A 14,391-nucleotide genomic window follows, 5' to 3' on the forward strand; every position below is an offset into this window, starting at 1 on the left:
TGGATGTGGACGAAAAAGTCTAACTCTCTACTGGTTGGTGACCAAACTGGTGCATTCAGCACTTGGTGAGCGCTTATGATGAGAGTCTTGATGAGGGGAATTATGATTGACAGCCTTGAGTTCAACAAGGCAGACACTGTTCAGTCAGCAACATTTCGGGTTGCATTGTATTTTATCGTGCTACTTAGCGAGCTAACGCTAACGAACATTGCACGGAGGCTTTCCCAGCATGCTTTGTTGCGGTTTTCAAGTATCACTTTTTGATGGCTCTTTAAGGTCTTATTTTGCACAGGTTGCAATGTAGTTACAGTTGTTTTGTTGTTCTTACCCATGTATTAAAATATTGTTACTTTTAGTATAAAATGATTGTGACTTGAGACACCTTTAGAAAGAAATGTAGTGCAATCCGTGCTAAGTATATTATAATAGTCAGTTTGCATTAGAAGGTGACACAGGGTGGATTTTCACTCCCATGCCATCCCCACCTCCAAAGAAAAATACCACGTACCATCCGAGACCCGAGTAAAAATATATATAGAAAATTGACCTGTCCCATCCTGGTGAATACGACTACAATTCGATTTGGCTCCCATTCAGAATGACTCCCACTTTTGTAATGTTCCCGTTTTGGTGGTCAGCTACGTTAAAAAAGAAAACAAAATGAAAAAAAAAACAAAACAGAAAAGCAAAAGAAAGTTGCATTTTACTTATTTATTGAACAGTTTAAGATCCCTTCTTCCTCATGGACGCGCCGAGATTTATTTTTTTAACACTATTGAATAATTTTCCACTCCCGCCTTTTATTTTGTATCATCTTAAAGGTAATATTGACAACCAAGTCCAGCAGGATTCACGAAAAAACGTCACCCGCAAATAAGCCTTAATAGTACATTTGAACAAGTAATCGATTTAAATAACTGCGCATTATTTGACTTCAAAACAGATCAGAACAGAGGAAATAAATGTGCGGGCTGGAACAGTGGCACGAACAGTGCATATTGCAGCCCGGCCCACCGGGAAGACACCAGAAGATCCATACTACCACTCCGGGCGTGGCTGAATGATCTTTGCTTCATCTTATTTACGTCAGAAAACACTGTCCTCATTTCCACTTTCAGTCCTCTCCAGAACAGCTTCATGTGCTGTCCCTTAAAACTGCACATTCTAAGCATGCTGCTATCTGTACCATGCATCTGGTGTACGCCTCACGCGTTCAACGATGCAAAGCTATTATGGTCCAGATGAGGGTTTCATTTAACACCCTTCATGGTATTCAGTGTGATCCTCCGGAACAAATTGATGGAAGTCCAGTATGCGGCCTCAAAGATAACAAGGGAGTAATATGATGAAATAATTAAAAGACTTAGCATATCAGTTATGAAAGTGGAATCCAGAGTGGGGCTTAGATTATTAGAGTGGGTGACTTTTTGCACTTTCCAAGTGACAAGGAGGCGACGTGAGGGTAAATCTGCGACAAGAAAAATGATGAGAAGGAATGAGCAATAAGGGAGATAAACACGAGGGGGAAACTGGGTGATATAATGAAGCCGTGAGAGACTGCTCAATGATTTTTAGGTCATACACTGACTCACTGCATTTTACAAACTTGCTCTCACTTTCATGTGCATACTATTCGGGGTGTACGCGTACCCGCAAAACACTCAGATTTTTCAACACAGCGGTCGTTATGTAATCACACCAGAGAGTGAGCGACTGAGAGCTTGCAATCTGCGGCTTAATTAGACACAGACGCCAGCAGACACGTTTTAAAGCTGTCTGTCACTGACTTCCGTCCCAGCCAAGTAGCTGATTGTTTACTTCGGTATCTTGACGATTTATTTTTGGTCTAGTTTTTTTTTTGGTTTTTTTCAACCAGCTGCTCTAAATTATTAGTTTGCTTTCCAAGTGTCCAAATCTGCTCGCAGTTCCTTAAAAACGCAGTTCGCGTTCTTCGATCATTTTTTTCTTATCTCATATCAAAGATTATTGCGTGGCTTGCACACTATATTTAATAGGAATGGGAGCAAACGGCGCAACAAGCCTTTTATTTATTTTTATTTATTTATTTTTTTTAATTAAATCCGCCCCACTCCGCCGGTTTGTGCACACGCATCCCAAAAATACCAACACTCAGTCAAAACTGCCTCAGCGAAGACTAAGACCGCACAAAGTTTGGCATGTACTATGACTGCACTTACTTTTTGCACACATGCCTGTCTCAGGGTCACCAATACTCCGATGGACCTGTTCTAAAAATAGCGCAACATTGATGTAACTTTGTGATTTCGAAGCAATGTTGTAGAAGTGACATTTGAAGATGAGAACTGCAGTGATTTGGAGAAATAAAATTAAATTCATAATAAAATTCATTTTGATATTATTCCCTTGTTTATCTTTTTTGCAAGTCATGAACATGATCAGGGTCTTCATGAAGATGAATATCATTAATTATTAATGATAACATATAATTAAAAAAAACTGAGCAATGCATTTTAACAGAGCTGCAAGTCAGTATCCAAGAAGTAGCTTTCATTTTCAAAAAGGTTGGTGACCCCTGGCTTAGTCTCCTCCATTATTCATTACATTTTTTTTCAATATTCTTTTAACAAAACTTTTCTTAAAGAGTTTATATGGACTTTTTTTAAACTGTTACGGCATGTCTGTATTTTCTTTTATTAATGTAACATTATGCTTATAGCTTTGAAATCCCACGAGCGCAAAGAAAGCCGTGTAGTACTTTTTTTTCCCAGCACAATCTGCGTGTCCGTGCGTGTGTGTGCGCGCGTGTGTAAATGAATGAAAGGCTCTAGACTAAGTGATCTCAAGGTCCTATCATGTTTGTTTGATGGAGGATAATTAAATCGGTAATGGAAACCAACCTGTTCTCATTCCAATCGATTTAATTGATGCGACGCTGACACGCGCGCGGACGCACACACACAAATCCTACTTAAATCCATTTCCCTTCCATAGCCCCACACACATCGAGAAATAAGCAAAGAACACTTAAATATGTCCTCTCGCTCGCAAGGTCTCAAGGTCTTTAAGCCATCCTAGCCGTGAGAAAGATATACAGTATGTCCTCAGAGAGATAAATGACAAGTGCACATAAATGCAGACACAAACACAAACACACAAACACACACGCACTCACTCAAGGCAACAAATTGATCAAATTTGCGCAATTCAACCAAATATTTTAAGAAGTCACCAAATTGTTTTGGTGCAAAGAATTGACCTGCTTTGCTGTTGTGTTCTTTCTTTCTTTCTTCTTTAGTGAGATGAGTTTAATTTGGAAATGCTTCTGTATTTTTAATTTTAGCTAGAAAATTTGTTCTCGCTCATAGTAAAGGTGTCTTAAAGGTTCAAGGTTTTATCAGTCCTTAACTATACACTATTTCCAAATTTTCCATATTTTAAAAAAAAAAAAATTTCATAGTGGACACTCAAAGTTCTATTGCACTTCCATGTGATTTTACCTTTTAAAAAAAATGCATCATTTAAATTGACACACACAAACTTTTGTTCACAGTTATGCGTTTTATTTGTTAATGACTTGCCGTGATGGACGATAGTGACCAAGTAATTGCGACAAGGACAAAACATGAACATTGAAGGAGGGACAATGGATGTGGGGGGGGTGCAGCTGCATGGCCACTGCATTATTCACAAAGGGTGAATGAATGGAGAGACTCGGAAGCGAGTAACGGCAGGAAGGAAGCGTGAGGAGTGAGACTATGTGTGTCGTTGATAAGGTGGTGGAGCTAAGGAAGTAGGGGTAGGCAGTGAAGATGGGTGCAGGGTACAAATTTTGCTCACCGTGTGGAGTCGTACAAAAATCTACAATCCTTATTTCCAGTAAATTTGAGACGCTGTGTGAAACATAAATACAATGAGCCGACCTTTGCGCCGCGAACTTTGACAGTAAATCCGAAGACAATCAAGAGAGCCACTGTACATGTATGAAGTCCTCTACCGTAATAAAAAATGTAAAACGTGCTAATTTGAACTTGTAACTGGATCAACTACAGTGCATCTATTCTTGTCGGAAATATAAGAACAGCACCCAAAGTGCAGACAACGCTAATCCTTGCAAAACGCTGATCTGTAATCATTGCTGTCTTTTAACAAGGAAGACGATGAACTGGCCTCTGAGGAACGACTTTATTGATCCTGTGTTATCTGTTCTCTCAATCTGTGGTGTGTAAGAAAAAAAATGGATTGCTTGTAAAATCGTTTACAACTTTTCTTTAAGACCAGGCAGAATAACAACGGGATGATCAAAATTGATTGTGAATTTTTTTACAATAAACTCAATAGAATTTAAAACGTTTTTTTTTTTTTTTTTTTGCCCAACAAGGACAATGGGCTTGTTGTTTTGTGTTTGGTCCCATCATGATCTATTTGAAGATTTCCACCATGTTAAAGTTTGTTCTGTGTTGCCTTTGGTGTCAGCAAGCTGATAAAATATGCATGATTTGGACTTTTCACCTTTCCAATTTTTATTCCTTGTATAAATCAAAGGAAAATGGAGCCTTTTATGGTTGGAGCTCATCTATGTTTGATGTGCAGCCAGGAGGGAGACCTAGATAATAGAAACTATCAGAGACATACAGTGCTGTGTCTGCATCCACGTGTACGTGTACGCGTGTGTGTGTGTGTTTGTATGTCTTCGTTCCTCGGAATTACTGGATTTACATTAGCGCATAAACATTCACTATTGGTTTGATTTGGGTTACATACTGTACTACAAATTATACTTGATTGTAGTTAATGATGGGGTTGTAGTTAAAAAGCTGCAAAATATGACCCCACAAATTGAAATCAATTTCTGGTATAAATGAGGTCAAGCAGTCAAGAGTTTCTTCCCGTCGTTCAGACAGCCAAAAAACAGACATGAGAACCGTCTGCTCTTCCATGTACTATTCTTATACATCATTCATTCCTCATCCATTCAAACAAATCCGTTCAAGTCATTCCAGCAAGGCAATGATATTTTTACTGTGAAGATGCACAAATATAAGAAAACTAAATCAAATAAAGAAAACTCACAGGGAGTTCACTCAGTGATCAGAGCGCAGCCGAGCGATTCATCAAAAAGTGTGGATGATAACTGATTGTCTGCAGGGAGAGTCCCTGGAGGAAGACATGCACGTATTCTGTTGTGTCCCTGAGCAGCTGGAGCTTGCTGCGGGACAAAATCAATAGTCATTTTCAAAACATGACTTAATAATGACTGATTACAAGCAGCATAGCGTGAAGCGCTACTGGAATGAGTGAGACTGGCAGGTTCATAGGGAGATATGTTTTAATAAATAAATAAATAAATAAATAAATACATAAATAAATATAAAACAGGTATATATTGCTGCTTAACTCATATTCCACAAACGCAATATTAATCCAAATGCCATGCTTAGACCACTAAAGGTACATAGAACATAACATATTGCAAAGAATTATGTTGGGTTGACTTCCCCTTGAAAGTGAATTTGCAATGACGGTTAAGGTGGAAATTCCTTGAAGGGTTGGAATAACAAAAAATAAAATGAAACATGATTTGACTTTTTTAAGCAAAGGGGTCAATCAGAAAAACTTGCAAATGAATGGCAATTTTGTTTATAAAACACGGGAGAGCACAGAAAGGCGGCCCGTTTTAAAATGGACGTTCTCTTTCAAATCCAAGTGATGCATGGCAGTCATGAGTGCGTCTTTATAGCGCGCATTCGATATTAAGATAAAAGGGATGTCTCACACTCAAAAAGAAGTACTCACAATACAATTTGGACACATCCACATTCATGGGGAAAGCCACATATCTTAAAATCATGCAAATGTTGTCCTTAGAAAAGCCAACATAGTGAAGGAAGCCGAAACCTATCCACATTGTTTTTATTGTGGAAGGAAATGTACTGACCTGAACTGGACATAAAGTTAGGAGTACTTTGAAGATCCCATTAATTCCATATATACACCTTCCTAGAGGAAACAGACAAAAGGGGACATCAGTGTTGTCGAGGTTGCTGAGGGAGTAAAAAAAAAAACAAACAAACAAAAAAAAAAAACAATGCAAGACGACCCCAGTATACCTGAAGGCTTTGGTTGTGGAAGAGTAGAAGACATTGACACCACCACTGGATTCGGGAAAATGTGGTGGTTTTCCTCTTTTCGTGAAGAAACACCAGAAGTTGTGTTCCAGCTGAAGGGTGATCCCACTCCTGAGCTATTCCACAGCACTGGAGACAAGCGTGTGATTATTCATTCAACTCAGCGGCCACAATGTGCTTTTCTTCTTCATTGACAGAACTCTACGAAGCAGACAAGGACCGGAGAGTGTGCACTTCAGTGGCGTGAGGATCTAATCTCAGCAATTTGCACATGATGGTATCCTGATGGCTGAAGTGCCACATGTTCCGATTTTAATATCTTCGCCATTTCTTAAAATGTGCGCGATCGCTTATATGACGAGCCTGGGTTGGAATCAGGAAGGGATCCTATGCCAAAACGTATATGGAAATGAGCATTTGTTAACATGTGTTGGCATGGAAAATTCCTCCTCAATTAGAAATAAGTGGATTGGACCCTACTAGCGAGGATAAGCAGCTCGTTTATCTAAGAGTGACTCATAGGAGAGCCAGTTGTGTGGTTGTCGCTTTTACAATAGATGGACGCAAATAGTAGGGGTGGAAAAAAAATCCATCCATCCATCCATCTATTTTATAAACCACTTACCTGGCTCCTGATGAGGAGCTGGACCCGATACCATCTGACGTAGGGCAATAGGTGGACTCCACCCGCGGCTGCTCACAGGTCAATTACAGAATGATTGTGAATAGATCATCGAGGGGTAATTCAACATCAGATGCAGTCAGCTACAGAGTGGGATCTACACCACTAAAAATGCCTCAAGGAAGTTAAATCACATTCACTACCAGATAATCCCACGACAAAAAAAAAATGAATTAAAATCAAATCAGATTACATAATAATGAAATTCATCACATGATTTCATCGCAGCTAGAGCCAGAGGACGCAAGGTCCAAGATTAAAACACTCAATAAGTCAGAATTTACTTTCACTTTATAAAATCTATATGAGCATATTTATGATTTACGTTTATTATGAAGGTTTGATCCCCAACAGTACAAATCTACATACCTTTACCCAGACAACTTGTAATTCTCGCAAATCTGCAGAGGGTCTAGCTCACTGTTAGGAATACCAAAACAATGATTAAGAGAGCAAGATCAGTACAAAGGCAGCAAGGCTTTATAAAAATCTAGAATCCTGAACAGTCGTGAAAGTCTGCAAAACACCTTCATGCGTAGCTTTTGATTGTTTTTGTGAGCACAAGTGATGTCGAGGTTCTTTGTCTCTTGGCTAATTTGACGTATTATTTAGTCAAGGCCTTTAAAAAAAATTGTCTCACAAATGTGAATTTTTGTGCGTGAGTTGAGCATAATAAAAAATTGAAAAAAAGATGAAATATTTATCGTAATTTCCTCATTTCAAAATGCAATTTTCTCACTTTTTTATTTTTTGCTGTAACTTTCAATCATGAAGATCAAAATGTTGGAGAGCCAATTAACTGAACTGTCTGCTGATTGCTGCCAAGTCCTCAAATCTATTCACCACCGATTGTGTCAAGCGGCTACACACCGAGGATGCCGGCACATACGTTATTATGAAGCCATTACACTAGATTTCATCACCTGATGCGACAATGCTTTGGATTCCACAATAAACCTAATTAGGATGCAGCTTGGAGAAGAACAAAGAACGTCCAGCCGGTGAGAAACGGTGCACGTGCGCGCTCGTGTGCATCAGACCGCATTACCCAAGAGCAATGGTGCTCTTCGTGTTCAACTTGAACGTCATATAGTGGTTATTAATATATACTTGCATCCTCCCTATGTCTCCCGATAACCATTTTTCTTTTCCCATCTCACCTTGACCGACCTTCAGCACGCACACACGCGTGCAATTGCTCGTATCTTAAACATGGTCACGCGAAGATAGAGCCCATCTTCAGTGCGTGTATGATTGACTGCTTGGGATGAAGGACCTTGGAAAAACATCTGGGCAAGTGACAAATACCTCCCTCCGGCTACCTTTGTATGAAGGGAGAGCGAGCGGTGGGGGTGCGCGTCCGCGAGCGCGTAGACTTATCTCCAATGCTACACAAAGACCTCCCAGTGACGTGTCTGTGTGTGTGTGTGGGGGGGGGGGGGGGTGTTTTTGGTGTCCTTGCCAGCCAGCCACTTGACATCACACGGCCCTCTCACGGCAGGCTTGTCGGATCACTAGCAGAATGGATAAGGCTATTTACCAGCGGCTTATTTGGTGGGGGGGTCAGAGCAGAGTTTCATGTCGAAGAATTGCCGCTACATTGAGATCATCTTTATCTGCTCGTGCCCACCTTGAGGTAATATCTACACAAATTGCATTTGGGCAATCACACGAGCAGAGCAAAAAAATATTTAGATATATATATTAAATTGAATAAACTGTGATTTTAAATATTCAGATCATGGCCTGAAATTCACTGGACAACAAATGTTTTTGACATTTTTTAATCAGAGATGCAAGAAAATTATTGGGCGCTGAGCGCTAATTTGCCCTAAATTTTTTTTCTCTAACACCAGGTTTTCATCATAATAATGATAATGATAGTGATAATAATAATATCCATCAATTATATGAGCCACTTTTCCTCACAAGGGTCACGGCCTATCTCAGTTGTCTTCATGCAGTAGGCCGGGCACACCCTGAACTGGTAGCCAGCCAATCGCAGGGCACACAAAGACGAACAACTCTCTGCACTCCCACTCACACCTAGTGGCAATTTAGAGCGTCCAATCAACCTGCCGTGCATGTCTTTGGAATGTGGGAGGAAACTGGAGTACCCGGAGAAAACCCACACAGGCACGGGGAGACCATGCAAATGCCACACACAAAGGCCGGAGCGAGAATCGAACCCTTCACCTTTGCATTGTGAGGCCATCGTGCTAACCAGTCTGTCAAACTTAAAAACAAAAAATGTAAAGAAAAAACAAACAAACCAAAAAAAATGGATGTGCTTGCAAAATGTTTGAAATCAGCATCGAAATACAGTTCGGAACATGCAGCCATCTAAAATTTGATATTGACAAGTGCTTTTTTTTTTAATGGATGGATGTTATGCACTGTTGTGTAAACTACGCTGCTCAATCGGAGATGCAAAATATACACATGTAACTAAATTATGTTCTTTTCTTCCAAGCAGTCATGTAGAAAAACTGGGAGGAATCCAAAATATAAAAATATATTTTAATTGACTGTAGTTTTAAGTTGTAATATCACCAATCACCACTAGAGGGCAGCCCTATCCTACAACGTGAGTCGGCCCAATATTTTTTTGCGACTTTGGAATAATATTCAGGACAAACAGAGCACCTCAATAATATGAAAATAATGCAAAAATTGAGTTCTTGCACTCTATGTTGATATCTTGTTCAGCAGTTTTGTATGCAAAAGAGAGCCCTTTGCAATCCATTATCCATACCTCTTATCCACAGTATGTGTGGTTATTTTGTTGTTTGGTTCTAACCTTTTACTGTTGGGTTATGTTTGTGGATCTCAAATGTATTGAAAAATGTATTCCAGAAAATAAAAAATATTAACAGCACATTTTTGTCTGTATTTAAAATGCCATTATTGTCATATGCATGTCCTGCTTTAGGTTCAGGAGGCAACGAGTAGGTTCCATCATTTTCTGGACAGTCTCGGATAGAAAAAGCAAAAGTAGCTAAGCCTTCTCAAAAATGTGTTTTCCCCTCTTTCAACATTTATTACTTTCTGAATACAATAACCACTACTAGAGTCTCATGAGAACGTTAGCAAAAGGAGTTCCTTCTCACTATTAAATCCGCATCAATGCCCATGCATCATTTCACCCAGGAAAATCCACTTTTACTTTTCAAGTCAGAAAATAGAAATGGCGCAATAAAATCCAAGTAAAATGCTTGTATACGCCAATGCATATGGCATAACGCAGAAACGCGATCATAAATTCCTCCATAGCATCATCACAAGTGCATCTGGAGTGACAGCCAAGTTTCCGCTGAAGGTCATTCATCATGATTAAAGAGGACTCTCCGCAATGATTTTCAAATGACCCTTGGGATATCTCGACCAGTGACATGCCTTCAAGCGAAAATTACTTGATTGTACCCTGGGACACCTGATTTTAGACTGACACTGCCCAGCTTCTAGACGATGCGACAGCTAGGAGGGATGTGGGTCGCAAATAAAGACGGCAAACAATAAGCCACACTGAAGAGTCCAACATGGAGATGAAGAGGTATAAAGCTGTCATGAAGATGAGGATGATCACAGCACATGGAAGCCCGTTGGCAGAAAGCGTGCATCTCAAGATCCGCATGCTAGCCCAAAGCCAGAATCGGGTCCATCCAAGAACAATCTCACTCAGCACCAGTGGGAATACGATCCCAGCACACACACACACACACACACACACTCACCGTCTTTTTTTCCTATCAGGCGCTGATACAGAGGTTTTAGTCGTAGCGGCACTGATGGTGCGATGGCCAATTTCACCTTCATACACTTTTTTTTTTTTTTGTGTGTCTGTATGTGCGGCTGTTCCAATCACCTTGAGCTATGAAAGCAGAAGATTCCCCCAGAGATCAGATCACCCAGGTTGGATTTGACATCATGTGCATGCATGCGGTCTTGATATCCACAATATGTAAACAAGCACTGTAAAAACAGTCTGACCTTCACACATGATTTGAGGTGAAATTATAAATTCGGAAGGAGTGGCATTGGGGAAATAAAGAAAGAAACTAGCTTTAGGCTTAATAGTTTGATTAATGTAAATCATCCGCAATGATTGCGCTGTTGTATTTGTAGAAATAACCGGGAGGGTCTTCGCAGGAGTGGAACAGATTCATCCAGAAATGCTCCATTTGGAATCCTGTGCACATAAAAATGTTACCGTTTCTTTCACGTACACTGAGAGGTAGATGGGAGCTGCTGACATCAACAGTGTATGTCTCTCGCTTGCATCATAGTCGTTGGAACGACAACATAAAAAAAAAAAAAATCATAAAAGAAAAAAAAATTGTTTGATTACGCAGGATTTACTCTTACCCGCTAATGCATTGTCAAGTCAAGTTATATGGATTTGTATAGCGACGATTCACAACAGAAGGAACCTTTCAAGTCAATCACAATCGGTTGTGCAAAGCTAATCCAATTCTGACTTGTTCAAAATGCTTGAAATTTTATTATTTACATCTATTTTATGTCCTCATGCATGGGGATTGAAAACGGTAACAAGCTTATTTCCTGTTACTTGTTTTTTCTCATCTCATTTTTCTTTCGTGGCACCCTTTATTGAGACGGGCCCTTCTTTGAGAAAAAAAATGTGTCGCAAACAAGCAAAACATGCACATTAATCTTCTGAAATATCGTATGGCGTCATACGTTATTTGTAAGGATTGAGGGGTGTTCAGATTTGGTGGTTGCAACGTAGCAAGATGTAAAATTAGATTGAAGCAAAAATAAAAATCACTGAATTGTAGTCCACCTTTGACAAATTCCACCCTTGACCCCACAGATGATGAAAATTACCACCGAATTGGCTGCACTGCATTTCCGTAAATCCTTCATCAGGTGCCATACAACGACAATATCATTATGTGTGATATTTCATATAGCCAATTCTCTCTCTGATTGCCTCTACAAGCCCGGAGGCTTCAGTCGATGCTCTTCCTGGTCATCACCTTTATTATGCAGCCGGCGAGCCGGCAAGTTTCTGCATAAATTCGCTTCATCTCCAAAGACAAAGTGCGGTTATAACGCAGCCACGGAAAGTGGGAATATTGCTCAAAACCTGGTGAAGCAATTTGAAATTGATGCAGCTTGTGGAATTGAATTGGTTCCTGTTGAGTTGTTGACACAAGTAAAGTCATGACAATTGCTGAATCTCTGAAGTCAAATTAAGCTATCAAGAAACTTCTATTCATCCATTTTATTTTGTGCTGTCATTAGGGCCATAATGAGGCAGTCAGTTAAGCAGTTGGGGGTGTGAAAAATCACATTACACTTGATGTCAGGATGGACTTCCAATTTACACCACATACTAATACTATAGTCCAAAATAGATATTAAATCTAAAAAAAAAAAAAGTTATTTGTTTTCTTTCTTTTCCGTCATTTATGGCATTGAAGGCTGTTTGTTAGAGAACCAGAAGTGATCTCGCTTAGTAAATCGCCTCTTCAAATTTCAGTGCATTTGCAGCGATACCAATTCAGAAGGGAGGTCTCAGTTGTTGGGATGGACACTCGACCCAGTTAGGGATGATTACAGGGACAGACAAAACCCACTTCTGTTCTTGCTTAGTACGCCCTTTTTTAAAAAAAAAAATTCTTCGTACCGAAATTTGGTGTTTGTCCGGGACGGACGGACCATTCCGTCCCGGGGGCGAAATGCCCCATAACATTTTTTTTTTCATTTTACTGCTCCATTCATCTGAAATGAACATTGTTTAATGGTGATAATCACCAGTCGGTTGTCAACTAACGTCAATTGACGACAGGGAGAACATACAAGCTCCACATAAGAGACCTGAGATTTGAATCCGGGATCTTGCAGCTATGAATGTCAGACCTGTTGACCAAGCTTAAGAACCAAAGACACTTACTTTTGTACAATTTTATTGTAAAAATAGAGCATTTGAGAACACGCTACAAAAACAGCAACACATACATAACACATGACTGTCTCAGAGACAAACTAATAGCACGACAGTTACTAAGTATGTTTCACTGTGCTTTAAATGAATTCAAAACTGTCATTCAGTTGTTGAAAAATGTGTGCGCTTTACCAATGCATTTATTGTTTTCAGCATGGGGGGGAAACCTGATCACCACATGTGTGTAAATAGCAGGCGACGATTCATCAACACAAAGATTTCAGAGAGACCCGTAAGCCAAGTTCCATGCTAACGCTCCATCTTCGCAAGTAGGGGGAATAAAAAAATTTTTAAAAAAATACAAAAGAGGTGCCCAAGCTTTTGAGTCATGGCCTATGTATGACTGATGATACAAACAATCAAGGAAATTTGATTGAATTTTTATTAGGGAAACGTGCGCGTGATTTTCAGGATTGGTAAATGGAGGATTAGGTTTTAAGACAAATCGTGTCCTAACTACCTCCGCCCCGAGCAAAATAACCTTAAAAAGCTTGAGAATTGTTCAAGAGCACATTGTTTTATAGAGTAAAAGTTTCAACTGAGTAATTTAAGTATAAGAAAAAAAAAGTCCTCTACAAACTGACTGCCGACAAAAATGGGTCCCTTTTGTATGGAAACGGTCTTTTTTGGTTTTGTTTTGTTTGCATTTGTTTCAAAGTTTTAATAGACAGCAGTTTACTTCTTTTTACAATTGTTAATAATCATGCTTCAAGATTGACTCGCCTTCATCTCTTCAGGTATTTTGGAATGTGTGGCAGCTAATGAATGTTAGGAACTTCCTTCTTAAAAATGTGAATAACCCAAAATAATTGCTTTTGACTCTACAAAAATCATGAAGAGGCCATCACATCATTCTCAAATCCAACAAGAAAAACATTCAAAGAAAATCTGTTTGGAACGTGACACTTGACTGATGTCAATCCAGTTGAGCGGCATTGCATTGAAACAATATCAGTAAGTCCTCACTCGCAATATGGGGCAACTCGCAATGGCGTTGTGTTTATTCTTGATTCTTAAAGTAAACCAAATTAACACGACGCCACGTAGAAGTGGAACAGACACCATTCAACAGATGCCGCAGAGCTCACGTCAAATCGTCAACATTTTTATAAGCCATGATCACACTAAACTCATTTCTTACCTTTGACGGCTAAAGACGTCAAAGATCCATTTTTTATTTTTTTTTTAACCCGGCTGGTAGTGAATGAGTTAAAAAAGTAGACAATTGTGCCGTACACACAGAAACGGGTACTCTTCAACATTGTGTCAGATTCACACAGAAATTATGATCAAATCCTTGTGCTCCAGTGTAATGATTTACACCGCCGAAAGCGGAATATAAACGGACATAACAAAAGCCAGTCAAGCTGATATTTAAAACAACTTTGCGGTGGACAATTAAAAAGAAGAGCAACAGATTCATCATAAAGTGCAAATGAAATTAGTTCCGACATACACATTGTCTGACATTCTTCTTATTGCCTGCAGATAACGTTGGTTAAAATAAATCAAACACAACTGGGCCGAAATATTTTGGCAGGGGGAGGAAACGACGGTGCTAAAAAGATAGGAGGCACTGAGAAGGCTGTACAATTTTCCAACTGTTGATGCCCTTGGCATCGGCTTTTAGT

This window comes from Idiotropiscis lumnitzeri, chromosome 18, assembly GCF_059441095.1.
Source record: "Idiotropiscis lumnitzeri isolate Australia: NSW breed Sydney's pygmy pipehorse chromosome 18, RoL_Ilum_1.0, whole genome shotgun sequence".
Classification (NCBI taxonomy): domain Eukaryota; kingdom Metazoa; phylum Chordata; class Actinopteri; order Syngnathiformes; family Syngnathidae; genus Idiotropiscis; species Idiotropiscis lumnitzeri.